The sequence below is a fragment of the Xiphophorus hellerii genome, chromosome 15 (genome assembly GCF_003331165.1).
Source record: "Xiphophorus hellerii strain 12219 chromosome 15, Xiphophorus_hellerii-4.1, whole genome shotgun sequence".
Classification (NCBI taxonomy): Eukaryota; Metazoa; Chordata; class Actinopteri; order Cyprinodontiformes; family Poeciliidae; genus Xiphophorus; species Xiphophorus hellerii.
The window spans coordinates 22,839,659-22,855,833 of NC_045686.1; the positions used below are offsets into that span (position 1 = coordinate 22,839,659).

A 16,175-nucleotide genomic window follows, 5' to 3' on the forward strand; every position below is an offset into this window, starting at 1 on the left:
CAAAAAGTTTGTTAAAAATCTGTGAATCTAGCATGTACATTGAAGGAACTCACTGTATTGATCCTCAGCCTGGCAGTACTGCCCATCAGCAGGAATGCCACTGATGCATCCACATGTGTCACCAGTGATGTTGTCACATGATCCATATGTTACACACTGGTCACATGGCCAACGATACTGATCCTCACATCTGCACTGGTAATCACCACTGATTGGAGAGCAGACTGCAGACAAAGACATTTTAAAAATCTCTGACAGGATCTTGGTAAAAGTATTCAAACTGATTTTCAGATCTTGCATAAGATCTGAAGCTTATGCTTTATGCATGAGCTTTATGAAACAGCATAAAGCTGTTGCAAGAAAATCCAAGATCAATTGAGGCTGATGAGGGAATGGTATATTTGTGTTTATTGGTCTTACCAGTACTAATGTTAACATCAGAGATCTGTACGTTCCTGTTGATGCTGACGGGATAGTTGATGCTCCTCAGCTCTTCTACAGCTGTAACATCTGTGGAGTTCAGCTCCACATAAAGCATGTACCAATAGATGACTGGAGGAGCTGGACAGGTAAAAAAGGAAAATGTAGAACAGCAGATAGAGTTGGTGAAGTGTGTTCCTTTGAGATTTGTACTATTGTATATTGTTTTCTCATTAACAAAGTTTTCAGTCTTACTTGTTGGTGTTAAAGTTGTTGTGGTTGGGCATGCTGTGAAGTCTGGAAAGATGAAGACAAAGAAGAGGAACTGATTTATAAGTGTATTTATATACACTCATATGCTAAGAAATAAATAGGTTTGCTCTGATGTGACATGCTAGGTCACCATCAGATGGACTCATTCTCTCTCCAGAAACACTGGCAGTGTCATAGCTTTTGGTAGACATCAATGTAGCACTGTTTATGAACAGCAGGTGGTGCTGTCTGGTTAGCAGTAGCCAACCCTACTTTTGCTAATTTAGCAACTTCCACAAAATACAAGACAAAGCAAAAATTAGCAAAAATTATTCAATGACAATAAATTCATTTGAGTGGATTCTAGAGCCCACAAATTTGATCTAACGGTAACGGCACTGCTTGTTAAATTTAAATGACAAATCACATCAAGGTTTTTTTGTTTGTTTTTTTAAGCAAAAGCTTGTTAATATCTGTGAATCTAGCATGTGCTTCCAAGGAACTCACTGTATTGATCCTCAGCCTGGCAGTACTGTCCATCAGCAGGAATGCCACTGATGCATCCACATGTGTCACCAGTGATGTTGTCACATGATCCATATGTTACACACTGGTCACATGGAAAACGATACTGATCCTCACATCTGCACTGGTAATCACCACTGATTGGAGAGCAGACTGCAGACAAAACAAACGATTAAGGAATTCCATTACCAACAACCCCTAAGGATGTCCTTTAATATATTCTCTCCAGTATTTGGTTTATCTGGACTTTAAGCAGTGAACTCCAACCTGTGGTGAGGTCGATCTGTGTGACATTCACTGTGGGGTTCAAGGTAAAGAAGCTGCCATTGTTCAGAAGGCTCCGGATGAATTTCACTGTTTCAGCATCTGTTAGGTTCAGCTCCACTTCAACCTCATACTTGGACTGAACAAGCAGCTCTGCAAGATAATGAAAAAAGAAAACATATTTCTGTTTTCTTGGTGGGTGATTTCCAGATACACACACAAAATAAGAAATCATAAACAACACACAGGATTTGTCTGTGCTAAATTGTTATTATTAAAAGATTATATGCCTTTTAGTCTTGAGTGGCCATCAAAGTAACAGCAGTCATTAGATAATGTAATGTTGGACAACCAGGTTCTCTATTTTGTAACTTTAGATTAGATAAGGGAGCTGGTCAAACAAATGAACACACAGTGGTGTGATAAAGTGAAAACAGAAGTGTGACAAACATGCAATAAAAATAGGAAATCAAGGAGGGGGTACCACCGCATATGCGACACCTCATGTTTGATTTAGCTTACTGTCTTTCCACAAAAAAAAAAATCCAGTTCCACACCTCTGTATGATTTGTCCAGATAAACTTACTTCTTATGACCAAGATCTTAAACGAGATACATCAGTTTTTCCTTTCCACTCCTCTCACTAACCTGCATAATATTGTCTTAGCTGTGAATGCTAAAGCTAAATGTTCTGCTATTGCTAAAGCTAAGTTAGCCACTAATGGTTCTGCTATGTTTAAAACATAACCACCAGCGCTAATAAAGACATGATTCAAAATGGTGCTTAAAGGAACAAGTGGGACTTAAATGGATTACTAAATAGCACAACAGTGCTAATTTCTTTATTGGTAAGTTTAGCGTTAAATTTGACGCGTGACATCATCACTATTAGTCGTCATTCTTATTTTGACGTTGTAGTTCAGGTGAGTATTATTGGCTAACTAAAGCACTAACTTTAACATGAGGTTGGAGTATTTTGTTCATAAATTCTCATATTTTACTCAGAAGTTGTCCGTCAGACCAAATCCTCTTGCACAACACACTACAACATGTTTAGTTGAAAGTCATTCACATTTTCATCTTATATTGCAACACATCAACTTTTTCATTAAATACAATGATTCCTTCTTATCCACTGACTGCATGGGATTTATTTTTTTAAAAATATGAAAAAAAGCTACACAACACCAGTAATAATTATTTTATGTTTGGCTGAAACAGCTTTTTTATATAATCCCTAGTGCATCCGAGATATAAATACAAGTAACCAATTGCTTTTAATTTCATTTCAGTTTACAAAATGTCATTGTGTGTGTTTTTCTAAGGGTGTTGGGGGCGGGAGGGACGACTCTTACACATCAAAATTACAAAAAAACACAGGGCTTTGGTAAAATCCAGAAATGCAACTTTGGGCCACACACAATACATTAGAATGACAAAAAAAAAAAAAAAAAATCAGGAGGGGATTTCTTTTATCCAACCACCAGTGTTGCTACAACACTAGCAACATCTCTGTGCGCCGCTGTGATTACCGGAGATCAGCTGACAGGAAGAGCCGTCAGCTGGGATCGCCGAGATGCATTTGCAGATGCCGCTGGATATGGAATCACAAGCTCCATATGTGATGCAGGAGCTGTACGGCCAAGCAAACTGCTCTTCACACTCACACTGGAAACCAGTTTCAGTGGAGACACAAACTGAATGAGGAGAGATGAAAAGAAGTTGACTATGTAATGTTGATATCGCTGCTGTTTGTGTCCCAGTCGTCACTCACCTGTTGTAACAGTAATATCTTGGATCTCTGTGATGTTATCAAGCTGGAGAGGATAACTGGTGGCGTTCAGGGTCGACAGCAGCTGCTCATAGGTTCCCACGCTCGATGCATTTAATAAAATGTTTGCTGAGTAAATCTCAGAGTCTGAAAGAACTGCAAAGATTAACATTTGAAAGGGAATAGTGTTAATTTTCCCATATTAACAAACTGACCTGATATTTCAGGGATGACAACATACTTTTGCAGGTTTTTTTTTTTGTTAAATATAAAATTTGCAGTTGAAATCAAACTGTTAACATGCACTGTGTAAGAATATAAATATGCTTGTTTTCTCTCACTTTCTAAAGATAAATTAGACCAGAATTATTTATATTTGCTAAATGCCACAGTTAGAGATTTATTCATTAATGTCTTCAGAACCAGAATTCTGCGATTTAATGGATCAAACTAACCATCTCTTCTCTCCCGTGTGCGAGAAAGAAAGTGTTCACCATGTGGCTCCTAAGGAAAAGAAATAAACACAAAATGTGTTAATATAAAACACAGAAGCTCTGTTGTCATCAACAAGTCCCATGTTTTGTGTTTGGGGTCATAAATAAATGAAGTTGCCTTACTAGAAAATCCAGAACCGTAAAGTAAAACTGAAAGTTGAAGGTTCTTTTTTCCAAAGCAAGCAATGTTGCTAGAAGCACGAAGACGGCCAAGATTCTCCTGGTTATTGCCATTCCTTCAGAGGAAATTACAGGAGGACACTCAATAAAAAAATACACAAAAACAAAACAAATACAACTTCAGAAAGCCATTTAGGTTTTTAATCAGACAGAAACATCTCCGGTCTTGTGATACACTGACAATTTTTGTTTAGATGTAATTTTATTCAAACGAGTTCCTAAATCTAAAATTAAAGCATTGTGGTGAGATGATATCATATCTTCCTATTTTTGGTAGTTTTCTAAAATATAGTTGTTGTAGCAGAATCTACCAACTTGTACTTTAAAACTTCAAATGCGTCATGAGAAAAATACATCTATAAATAAGAAAAGAAAAAATATGTAGTAAAGGCGACCAGTTTAATTAGGACTTCTATTAGGACTAATTTTAACTACCAGACATGTAACTTCTTCAGTTTTTTCGAGCATTAAAAATATTTCAATTTGTTTGTGAAAATGTATTGATGAGTCTGAACAGAGGTGACTAGTTACATTTTTAACTGGTCACCTCTAGTTAAAAATGTAACATGGATTGACTGACCTCATTTGACTATTCTAAGCTACAATATTTATTTATTCATATATATATATATTTTTTGAAAACTTTGTTTGCTAAAAATACCCGAAAAGCTATTTCATCTTTATTTGACATTATTGAAACAACTTTCCAATCATGGCATGATTTCTACAGGTAATGATAAAGACCAAATTGGACTGGAATATGTCACATGCTACAGATTCTGATTTCAGAAGCCTTCAGATGTGAAAACTAAAATCATAATAATTAGAAAATTTTTTATCAATTATAGAAATGCATAAAATTTGCATTTCACCTCATTCTTGTGACCCCCAAAATATGCATCGTCTTATTTTACTACTTAGATGAGCCCCATAGCCAAAAATTGTTTAATCTTCGTAATATATCAATAACTTTTGTGTGGATTTTTTTTTTTTTTAATTTCCATTTCATTAAAAAAACAAACAAACTTAAACATAATAGTATTCTAATTATACAATTTCCTATGTAGTATAAAGAAAAATAACTGTAAAATTTTAGACTAAAAATATCCTCCAACATAAACTTGTATTCCACTGATACAAACATCAGAATTTAAACGTAGAAATTATACGGTCAGCTAAAGCGGTTTTCTTCCACCTATGTGAGGATTTATTACGTTAACAAACTCAAGGTGATCTGACCTTGAACAAGAGAACCCTGACCCTCTGTACAATAACCAGAACTAACAATAGCTTCACAAACCCTCAGAAAAAGTCTAAGCTGGTCCTGTAACTTTGAAAAAAATTTAAAAAAAAAGATGGTCAGTTGTTTCTAACGCACCTTAAAAGCTTCGTGTTGCAGCAGTTACGATATTATGAACACAGTTTGGAATAAAACTAGACTTGAGAATGGCTCACCTAACCCTGGAGTCTTCGCCAGACTTTGACTTTACTAATTAGGTTAAATAACAGAGTCTGATAGTAACGTATTTTTGCTCACACACCTACCTCGGTTTGTTTTTTTACTACACAGGTCTGTAATGTTGGTGTTTCAGAGTTGACATTTTTGAGTTTGTGGGTGCTAATTTTGGACTTGTTTTGACATTTAAAGTGATCGAAAAAGCTCTGCGAGCGTTTTCAATCAGGCGAGTTAAATGTTAACACCTGTGATGTGTGCTGCGTTCCAGTTACCTCGGAATTCGGAGTTTAGTTTAACGTCAGCCCCGAGATAACAACGTTCTAGAGAAGAAGTCGGGATTCAACATGGCAGCAACACCCAGAGTTTGCAGTACCTTTTACAAGCATAGTTTTAAGTTTTACTTTCCATAGCTGAGCATCACTTTTAATTAGCTCGTCGTAAAATGACACACGCTTATAGTTGCAGTCTTGGTTGTGTGAGTTGTAAAATAAACATGTTCTCACCACACCGAAGCGAATCAAGTGAAGGTGGCATTACAAGTCCTAACTGGGGAAAGTTGGAGTTGCTCCCAGTTTCCAGATGGAAAATCCGACTTCGGAGGGTGTTCCAGTCGATTTTTTCGACTGGGAAGTCGGAATCTCCCAGTTCCGAGTACAACTAGAACGCAGCATTAAATTCACTCCGGTTTGTTGATGGTTTTATCTACCATTTCAGTCAGCATATTCATTTTTACATTTGAAAATAATGACAACGATGGTAAAGCAGATAGTCTTGTTATTTATTAACCCGTCAAGTGCTTATGCCAAATTATTATGCATTTGACTGTCACGTTGCTTCAGTGAGGGATTCTGGGTAGAATTTATGTTCATTTCGTTTAGTTGTAAGTATTTATTTATTTATTAAGATTAGTCTGTTATTGTTACTTTATGTTATGTGTTCGTTGTTTGTTAGTTTGTGTTAGACAATTCATCAGAGTAACCATGGGTGAGAGAGATAGTTGTCATAAAAAATGTGGGGTACGCTATGTCACAAACATTTTTCTCCAAATAATTTGATTATGTGTGGATTTGTGCGATAGACTGAAGATTTGTTGTCAATGATAGTAATAACAATTAACACATTAATGAAATGAATTAGCAGGAGTTTAGCATGAAAAATTCACAGTAATGTCCTAAAATAACATGATGTAGGTCAATTTAATATCAACTCAAAATTTGTTAGAAGTATTTAAACTCAGAAAAAGTGTTCAATTTGACACAGAGATGACCTGACACTTTTTATTGTGAGGTCTAGTACGCCTGTGATTCAGACGGATTCGACTTTAGATGTGATATTATTGTGGTTATTTATTGTATAACTTGGCCTCTGTTGAAATGGGTTGCATCATTTCTAACATATGAAATGAAACATAACAGTTTTGAGAGCAGCTCCAGCTGGAAAGTGAGACCTTCCAGGGTGGAGTTTACGCACCGGCGTCGTGGGAAAACCCACGCGTTCTCAGCTTTCCTCTCACCGTCTACACACACTCGCATGTCAAGAGTCGGTGGTAACTCTAAGTCCCCGAGAGTCTGCGAGGAATCCCCACCAAACCGGTTCCAGTGTTACACCTGACAGAACAGGCCTAAACCTTCCATGGCTCAGGCAACATCTGACAAGGCGCAGGTGGACAAGTGCATGTAAATCTGCCTTTTCACCTGTCTGCAACACATCTGTTCCGTTCCCTCTGCTAGGTAAATAGTAGAAATATTGGTTTTATGTTACACTTAGAGGATTCACTGTAAAAATGTGCCCTGTTTTGAGATGGTTGCATAAATCCAACAAGTTAAGCAGCAACCTTTTTCCAACATGAACAGAAATATCTCAATGTGCTTCCTTCAAGATATCTCATAAAGAAACCTTCCAAAAAAAGGCCCAGCATCTTAAATGTTCCCTATTTGGAAACAAATTTCATTATGAAGTCATGTTATCTTCTCATGGAGTATTGGTTGGTTTTAAATGTTGTTTTTTAGTTGAAATCTACAAAGTGTGTAATTTACTCTGATCACCACTGGACTTTGAGTCACCAAATTAGAATAATTAGAAATTGTTAGAGAACTTTAGAGGACAAACAGAATCATAAAAATCCAGGAACACAGAACACACTCTGTAAGAGTCCGTAGTTCAAAACATAATTGAGTCTGTCAAATATTTTGGTTTATAAAAAACGATGATATTACACATTTTTCAACAACTGATTTCAATGATGTTGCTATGTGATTTTTTTTTTCATGTGTAACGGGTTATTTAAATTTAATCCCTCAGGATGTTTTGGTGCTGGCCATATTTAACGAAGCCCGTGTTTTTTCAAAGGGGTGGCCACCAGGGGGCGTCAGAGTGGCCGCAAAGTAGGAGGAAAGATCAGAAAAAACCGAATCTAATATTTTTTTTACGCATACATTTTTTTTGCTATAAATTTATTCTGTTTTTCATTCATTATCATAAAATCTAAATTAGAACAACTTTTTAAACGTTTATTTTTAAGGCTAATTTTTCTGATGAGCACCGTTAGCTGTTTTGCTCCTTAAGCTAGCTTGAAATGGAGAAGTTTCTGTCAACAAAAATGGAGGAAACAATAAGACCCCATGGCCAACTAAAACCAAAATGTGTGACGGAACTAAACAAATATAATAATTACTGAATAGTGAATAAAAGTGCAAGAAAAAAAACCCTCAAAGTCTTTTTATTTTTGTTGACATATTTTGTAGCATTGCCTGTGGGATTGTAAAAGTTGTCTTTAGCTAGAAAATAACGAGGTTTGGGAGCCATGGTGTGAAAAAGTCCGGGGATCCCTGAACTATGTCAAATAAAGATGCATAACGTCAGGTGAAAGTTTTCTAATGTGCATTTATATCTCTGGACAAGGAGATATACAACTCAGAACAATTTATGTTAAAAAAAAATAGTTTACAGACTACTAATAAGAATCAAATATCCGACAGTGTAATAATGCTGAGCTGAAAGAACAGAAAAAAGAAAGCAAAACTTAAGAATTCTCATGAGAAAGAAGCATTTCATTTGTTTTATCTTTCTGATCTCTGTTGCTGGACATAAAAACAGGTTTCAGGAGGAAACAGATTGCTGATTGGGTTTATCAAATATGTACCACATTCCAACTTACGTGTGCTCTGACACAACGGCTTGATTTTTATCCTATCTGCTCCTCATTTGCATCACATGGAGTGAAGAGGAAAAAAAAGATTGACTGACTGACATTAAAATATGTTAAACATTTCTTGGTTTAGGTCATTTGGATAAACCGGAATTATGGTATTTGGCTAAGAATAAGAAGAAAGAAAAACAAATATGGTGCATATCAAAAGCCACCTACTGTATGTTTCCTTTAGCATTTGGGAGAAAAGCTCTTTAAGCTGTATGAATTGGATCAAACATTTCAGCTTACCTTCCACAATCGTCTTCAAACAGCTTGCTGTAATTTTGGCCAATTCCTCCAGAGGGAACTCCTGTAACCCAGTGGGGTTTCTAGGTCACCTGGCTCACACACCTTATTTGCTCTGCTCACATATTTCCTGTGGGACTGAGATCAGATATTTGTGATGACCACTTCTGAACACGTCACTAGTTTGGGAATGTGCATAGAGTCACTCTGTGTTTAAAAGACCCATTTGGGCCAAAGGTCACTTCAGCATTGCCACATATTTTCTTCCATATTTTCATGAAGCGCACCAGTCCCTCCTGCTGTGGGGCTCCATTTGTAAAGTTGCACAGTAAACAATTAAGAGCAAAGTTTTAGTATATTTATCCTGTCATGAAAATATGAGTGTTCCTTTTTAAGTCATATTTTCACCATGTTATTCACACATTTATAGATTTCAGAGTTTTGCATATTAGCTAATTTGCTAATTAATGATAATAATATTGGACCTAAATATTTAGTTAGCATGATATCCTGCCAACTAAGTATTTATTTAGTAAGCTAAATAAAGTCTCAGGTAAATATTTAGCTTGAAAAATATTTTATTTGGAAAATATTCAGTTTGGATCTAAATATTTAGTTTGCAAACTAAGTAATTAACTAGCGAAATGTTTATTTTGGGTGCTATAAAATAGACATATTTAGCATGTGAATTAAGGTTTAGATTTAGGGTTTCTTCAAAAAGAGCATCTGTCTAACATTCACTGCACATACACTACACTTAAAAACCCTGGAAGTGTTGCGCGTTCTGTCTGCAACGTCTGTCTGCACCAGGAGAGCCAGTTTAAATCTCCCTGTAATTGTGAAGCTGCTGTTGCAAGAACAAAACTAACTCCGGAGTGCAGCCTGGCAGAATTAAAATATTATCCTCTGATCCACACCTAAGACTGTAAATCTGCTTAAACTGTAAAATCTCTGTTGCAGACGTGAGCACAGACATTTAAAATCAAGTTATTAACAAACAACTGGACAAAGTTCTTCATTTCATCAATGTAAGCGGATGGACTTTGGGACATTTTGTGGATTGAGGTAAACTGCTTTGTGTCATCAGAAAATTCTCATTGTAAGATTGTTATGTAAGTGACGGGACTTGATGTTTGACAAAATACGAACATCAAGTCATATCTGAGTCACTTAAAAAGCTCCAAGAAAATAAGAACCAGTATTGAGATTCTAAGTTAACGCAACTAAACCTGCTTAGTTTCATCATCATGTGGAAACTAGAACGGTTTAAGTCAATGGGTTTCCATCCAGTTTTCTAGAAAAGTCTATTTGGGTTAAGAGTACCTTGACAACAACAAACAAAAAGATCTAAAAGTTTTTCTAGCTTTCTACCAAAAGCCATATAAATACAGAAACAAGTCCCAAAGCAGTTCTGAAAGAGTTTTCATTAGTTTCCCGTTAAGCAACTACATAGTCCTTCCATTATTCAAATTTTAAACAGGCACACAAAAATGCCTGCTTATGTCATCCATGCCATAACATGTTGTTCAACATCAGGACACTGGGGAGTGGTACTCCCAATATTTTTCTCTTTTTTTATTGAATTAGATTCATAGTTATGACTTTCTTTTTGGATGTTTTCAACTCACATTTTCTTAAATGTGCAGCAACAAAAATAAACAAAGATCCACAGAACACACACTTCTCCTTCAAATAAGGTCAACTGAAACGACAAGTATCTATCATGAACCATTTCCCAACAATATTTAATCTAACTTCACTTCATGAGATCTCATCCTAGTTTAAGGTTTTATTTGTAACAGGCTCAACAACAAGCTTATTCGCTTTTGTCACCCAAACTTTCACAGATTATCTTAGCCATCCCCCTGATACTGTCAGTGAAGATATCAATGTCATATGGTTACACCTTTGAATCTTAAAAAGGTCTAAATTCTCAAGTCATCCCCATCCTGCTGCATGGATTGGCTCGGTTTGCAGGGGCATAACAGCTAAAGGTAAATTAATCCGATTTCAAAGTGATCTGTGCACTTATGATCTAAGAAAAGTTCACAGAATACACTTGGAAACATGACAAACGAGTGATAGAGAAAAGATAAAGATTCACTGTTCTGAGAAGTACACCATCCTCGCAATACAAAAAGAAAAAAAAAAAAATAGGTCAGACAGAGTGAAGAAAAGCAGTTCCACAAAGAACGAAAACGTCGCCTGGAGCAGAAAATAATCGGCCGTCTTACCACAATTCTCCTGCCGTCAGTGTTACAGCAACATGCTGAATGCTGGCGGAAGAATGTCAAAGCATTAAAATCCAACAACCACAAGGAGAAAAAAAAGTTTCCTCAACAACTATTAGCCACAAACGGTACAGGTACTGACTCAACAGGTTTAATCATTTCACTCAGTCTCATAGTCTGATTTTTATCAGGGGAGGTTCTTTTGTGCAACACTGTGGGTAGATGTAACACAAGTCTTAAAATCTGCAAGGTCAGCTATAGCATAATGGATTTATTATATTACCACATTTTATATATCTATATTAATAGAACAGGGTGGGAGCGATTAGAGGTAACATGAGTTCCAGTCGCCACGGTGTGAAAACCGCTTCTAGTGAGGAAAACATTAGCATCACCCAAATGATGCTAATGTGGATTAAATAAAGTCTATCAAGGGGCAGACGCTGTGTGGAAAAAAATCCAGCAACAGTCACTGAACCTGAGCTAGACTTGCTACATCTAATCACACACCAGATCAGGTCAGTGTGGATCCATATGTAGTTATGCTCAGTGTGTCGTAACTTTCAGCAAAACCGAAGTTATGATCCTTGGGAGTGAAGAGAAATGATCTAGAGTCAGCACACACTTTCAGTTATTACAGTTATTATGAAGTGTGAGATAGCAATCAGAGATCAGGTTGAAATCTTTGTGTAGTGATGAACTCTGACCTGAACCCTCAGAGACACATAAAGACGGTTACAAAATCGGCCTTTCATCACCTGGTGAACATTTCTAATGCCACGTCAGGCTCAGCAGGTAAAATATAACATTAGAATAACAAAGCTTGTGCAGAAACAAAAAGTCTCACTTCAACCTGATCTGTAGGTGTGTAGGTGTGTCTGAATCTCATGCATTTTCAGTTTATTTCTTCATTTAGTAAAATTACTCGCATTAGCAGCGGTCAAAGATATCAAAACCATTTTCTTGTGTGTCCTGTGGATTTTTCTGTTATAAATGCACACAGACCTCTGAAGTGGACACTAGTGCGGCCTACAATGCACTATCAACTTCTGATCATCCACTGCAAGTGCAAGAAATTATTTGCTAAATCCAATATGACAGATGGCCAAAAGATTATGCAGACAAACTCCAGTCTCCACTCACTTGTTGTAGTGTGACTACAACAAGTAGTCACCAGCAGGTTTATATCCTGTGGAACTTTTTTTTATTGACATCACATACATTAAGCAACAGAGCAATTGGATTATACAACTTAATAATTGCTGCTAGTTACGACAGAGAACAAATTCTATTGTCCGTCCAGCTGTTTTGTCTTGCATCATGTTTTTCACACTCAAAACAAAATAACTTGTAACACAACATGCATACTCCCTCAAAGCTGAGACTGTGATCAGAATAACAAGAGTAGGAAGCAGGGAACCTCTCTTTAGTCATTTGGAAACTAAAAACTCAAGTTGCTTAAAAATAACTAACAGTTGTGAATACAGAACAAGTCTGTCAGTGTGGGAACAATTCATATACTGTCTTTTGTTCTGTGGCCTGACATTTACGAAGAAAAAAAACAACCTCATTTGGTAACTTGAACTTGAAACAGTTGGAGGACATGAACAACTGTGATGTCACAGCATATATGAGTGGAAAACATGATTCTCGGGGGAAAAAAGTGACCCTGATGGATCGGTCTACATCAAAATATTCTCACTTATTCCTCAAAGCTGCAGCTTCTTCTACAAACAACATGTTTACAAAGTTGTTCAAACTGTCACTAAGTTCAGAAAGTATAAGATGGGGCAGGTCATCTGACCCCCTGTGGTTCTACTGCCATCTACAAATACACACAGCTGTCAGAAACAACCAATCAGAGCAGAGCCAGTCTCACAACCTGCGCCTTGCTCTCTGCTTGGCTACAGCTAGTTCCCCACATGAATGCTAAGGCTAGTTAGCATAGCCACTGATGACAGCGGATAAATGGTTTTCCTGTAACAGTACATTGTGAGTCCGCCATCAGCACATTGAGCAGCAGCCGTGTATACACAAGTGTGATTGGCAGCACTAAGACCCTCCTCCGGGTTCTGATTGGTTGTTTCTGACTGGGAGCGTTGTGTTTCTCCAGATGGCAGCAGAACCAATGGGAGGAGGTGGAGGAGCTCAGTGTTTTTATTAATTACCTCATGTTGTATGTTATGTCAAATAAATAGGAAAAATATAAAACCTGTAGCTTCAAAAACAATTAATTTTTTTTTTACATATTTCACAGTTCTGTGACTTTTATAAAGCTCTGTGTTCACCAGAATAAATAGAAATGTGTTTCATTAATTCCATTTTGTTTGTGTACTTCATCTTTCTGTTACACTGTGAACTATTAGTTCCCAACCCAGGAGCGTTTACGTTTTTTAACTTACCACTGACACTCAAAACATTAGGTCACGTATTGACTGCATTTTATTGCAAAAAAATAAAATAAAAAAATAAACTTCTTTACAATCATGTCTGCGTCAACAGAAATCCATAGAGCATCAGCACGACACTGAAAGGTCATTTTTTTGGTTCTAAGTTTAAAACTTCACTGATCATCATTTCCTTTCTGCTGCCAGGTCTCTTATTCCTGTTGCTGTGCATCATAACGCTGATTGAGCTCCAGGTTCAGAGTTGTGAAAAAAGTCCAAATGTCCACATATGCAAACAGCTCTCGTTATGTAGCACACAAAGCAGCAAATTTCTGTCTGACACAGTGTTTGATATACCAACAAACGAGGAAGAGAAAAAGAAAACAATCCTCTTTTTGGCTTTACTGGAAATCATTTCCAGTTAAAGATTTAATCAGTTTTTAAGTTTGTTGTTTTTTCAGTAAGATAAATCTCATCAGAAAGATTCCTAACCCTGGAATCTGTGTGATTAGGACATGTAACCTTTTTTTTCTTTTTCTATGGTAGAGGCACAGGGAGGTTGAGATTTTTATGCAACTTGAACACCATCCTTCAGTTTAAATAAAAAGTAAGGATTCTTTCCTGTCTTAAATTAACAGTCAAAGATTTGAGAAGAATCAAATGTGAAGCTACCAGGGACCCGTCATCTCCTGGTGCTGTCGTATTCCAGAACTGCGACCCACCTGGAGTTCCAGAAGTATGAAATGTTCAGAGCTCAGAGACCTGGGGAAGGTAAGGAAGGCTGAATCAAAACCACCACTGAACAAGAAACATAAGCTGAATCATCAAGACTGGACCAAGATATATCTGAAGACAGATTTTTCAAAGGTTTTATGGACTGCTGGGATGAGAGTGACTCTTGACGGACCAGATGTCATTGATCATGGATGGGCACAGAGCTCCACTTCAGATAGCAGCAAGGTGGAGGCAGGGTACTGGCACGGGCTGGTATTATTAAAGATGAGCTAATTGGACCTTATCGGGTTGAAGATTGACTCAAAATCAATTCCCAAACCAACGGCCAGTTTTTAGAAGACTCTTTCTTCAAGCAGTGGTTCAGGAAAAAGTCTGCATCTATCAAGACCATGATTTTTATGCAGGACAATGCTCCATCGCGTGAATCAATAAAATGGCCCCCTTCCTCACCAGACCTTAACCCCATTGAGAACCTGCGGGCCCTTCATAAAGCGGAGATTTACAGTGAAGGGAATCAGTTCACATCTCTGAACAGAGTCTGGGAGGCTGTGGCTGCTGCTGCACAAAAAGTTGACCGTCAAACAAATCAAGAAACTGACAGACTCCATGAATGGAGTCTTTTCAATATGTTATTGAAAAGAAGGGTGGCGATACTGGCCACCGATTTATGTTTTCAATGTCAGAAATGTTTATTTGTCCATTTTGAGTTGTATGTTTATTATTCTCACTATAACAGATGACAATAAACAAGTGAGATGGGAAAAATTTTCAGTTTGAATTCAGTTGCATAATAATTCTGCACACTGAAGTTGCCCAATTATCGTACACACATTGATATTGTCCTGAGAAAGTCAAAATTTCACTATTACTTTCTTAACTATTCGGCCATTTTGAATTGACAGAGAGTGCTGTAGTTGTACAACAATAAAATTAACCCTCAAAACTCAAACTTGCATAACAATGGTGCATATAGAGTTTATTTGTGGCTTCGTGTGTGGAGAACATGCTAACGATCTTTAGCTTGGTTTCATCCGTCAACAATACATTGTTCCATGTTTGAATAGTGTCCCAAGTGGATTTTTGCATTCTGTTTTCTAATAAAACCAGGTTTTAATTGGAAGATTGTTCTGCTCTTGGTTGGCCGTCACCTTTGAATTCTAAGCACAACCTGACTGTAGTGGAAAAGTTGTGTTCTCATCTGACATTCAGATTAGGAGAAGTGACCCAGTACTAAAGACAATATGAGGTCAAAATCAGTTTACATAAGAGCTGAGAGGAACAGCAGCTTTAGCTTTAGCTATCTTTTGCTAATGCATGACTTCATGTCAGGAATGCTGCCCCCCGCATGTGTGAAACATGAGGATGTGGCGTTTACTGCAGTCTGACTACAGCTTACCGGACTTTACTGACAAACATCGACCACGTCACACCATCCAGGATCTACTTTTTTTCTTATTTTCATTTATTTATTTTGAACTCACAATAAAAATAACAGCAGAAAAACAATAAGACAAACAGTCATGCCGACTGGCATGCAATTTTACACAATTTGTTCAAAAACGAGCAGGTAGAAGATGTAATATCTTCTGACTGCCTGCAGCTCTCACACTGATCAACATACAATCATTTAAATCTCCCCACATCAGTTCAACCCTTCAGGTTTTCCCACATGAAATATTGCTTAAACATCACATTATTGTCATTGACTGTACAAGTATTTACACATATGTCAACAATAGCATTTTTGGCCTTTGAGACGCCCATCCTACACAATATATTTACCAATAAGTTTAGTTTTGTACAGTTGTTTCAAGCTGGTTTATTCTGATTTGATATATCATCACACTCTATACCAGGGGTCTCAAACTCGCGGCCCGCGGGCCAACTGCGGCCCTCGGGACGATAGTTTGTGGCCCCCGCCTTAATATGAAAGTTTAATGTTAGTGCGGCCCGTGAGTTTGATATAATTGACACTTTTCAGCGTCGTATGCGGAGCTGAACGAACTTACCAATCACGGTGGAGT

General features: G+C 37.2%; 1 long non-coding RNA gene across 1 annotated transcript; it reads right to left on the reverse strand.

Moving 5' to 3' along the window:
• Positions 1-2,990: 2,990 nt before the first annotated feature.
• Positions 2,991-3,958, reverse strand: LOC116734040 (uncharacterized). The gene is made up of 4 exons (XR_004342159.1): positions 3,850-3,958; positions 3,688-3,736; positions 3,236-3,388; positions 2,991-3,158 (listed from the first exon to the last, which is right to left on the reverse strand). It is a non-coding gene; the product is annotated as an uncharacterized LOC116734040 (long non-coding RNA).
• Between the last annotated feature and the right edge of the window lie 12,217 nt (positions 3,959-16,175).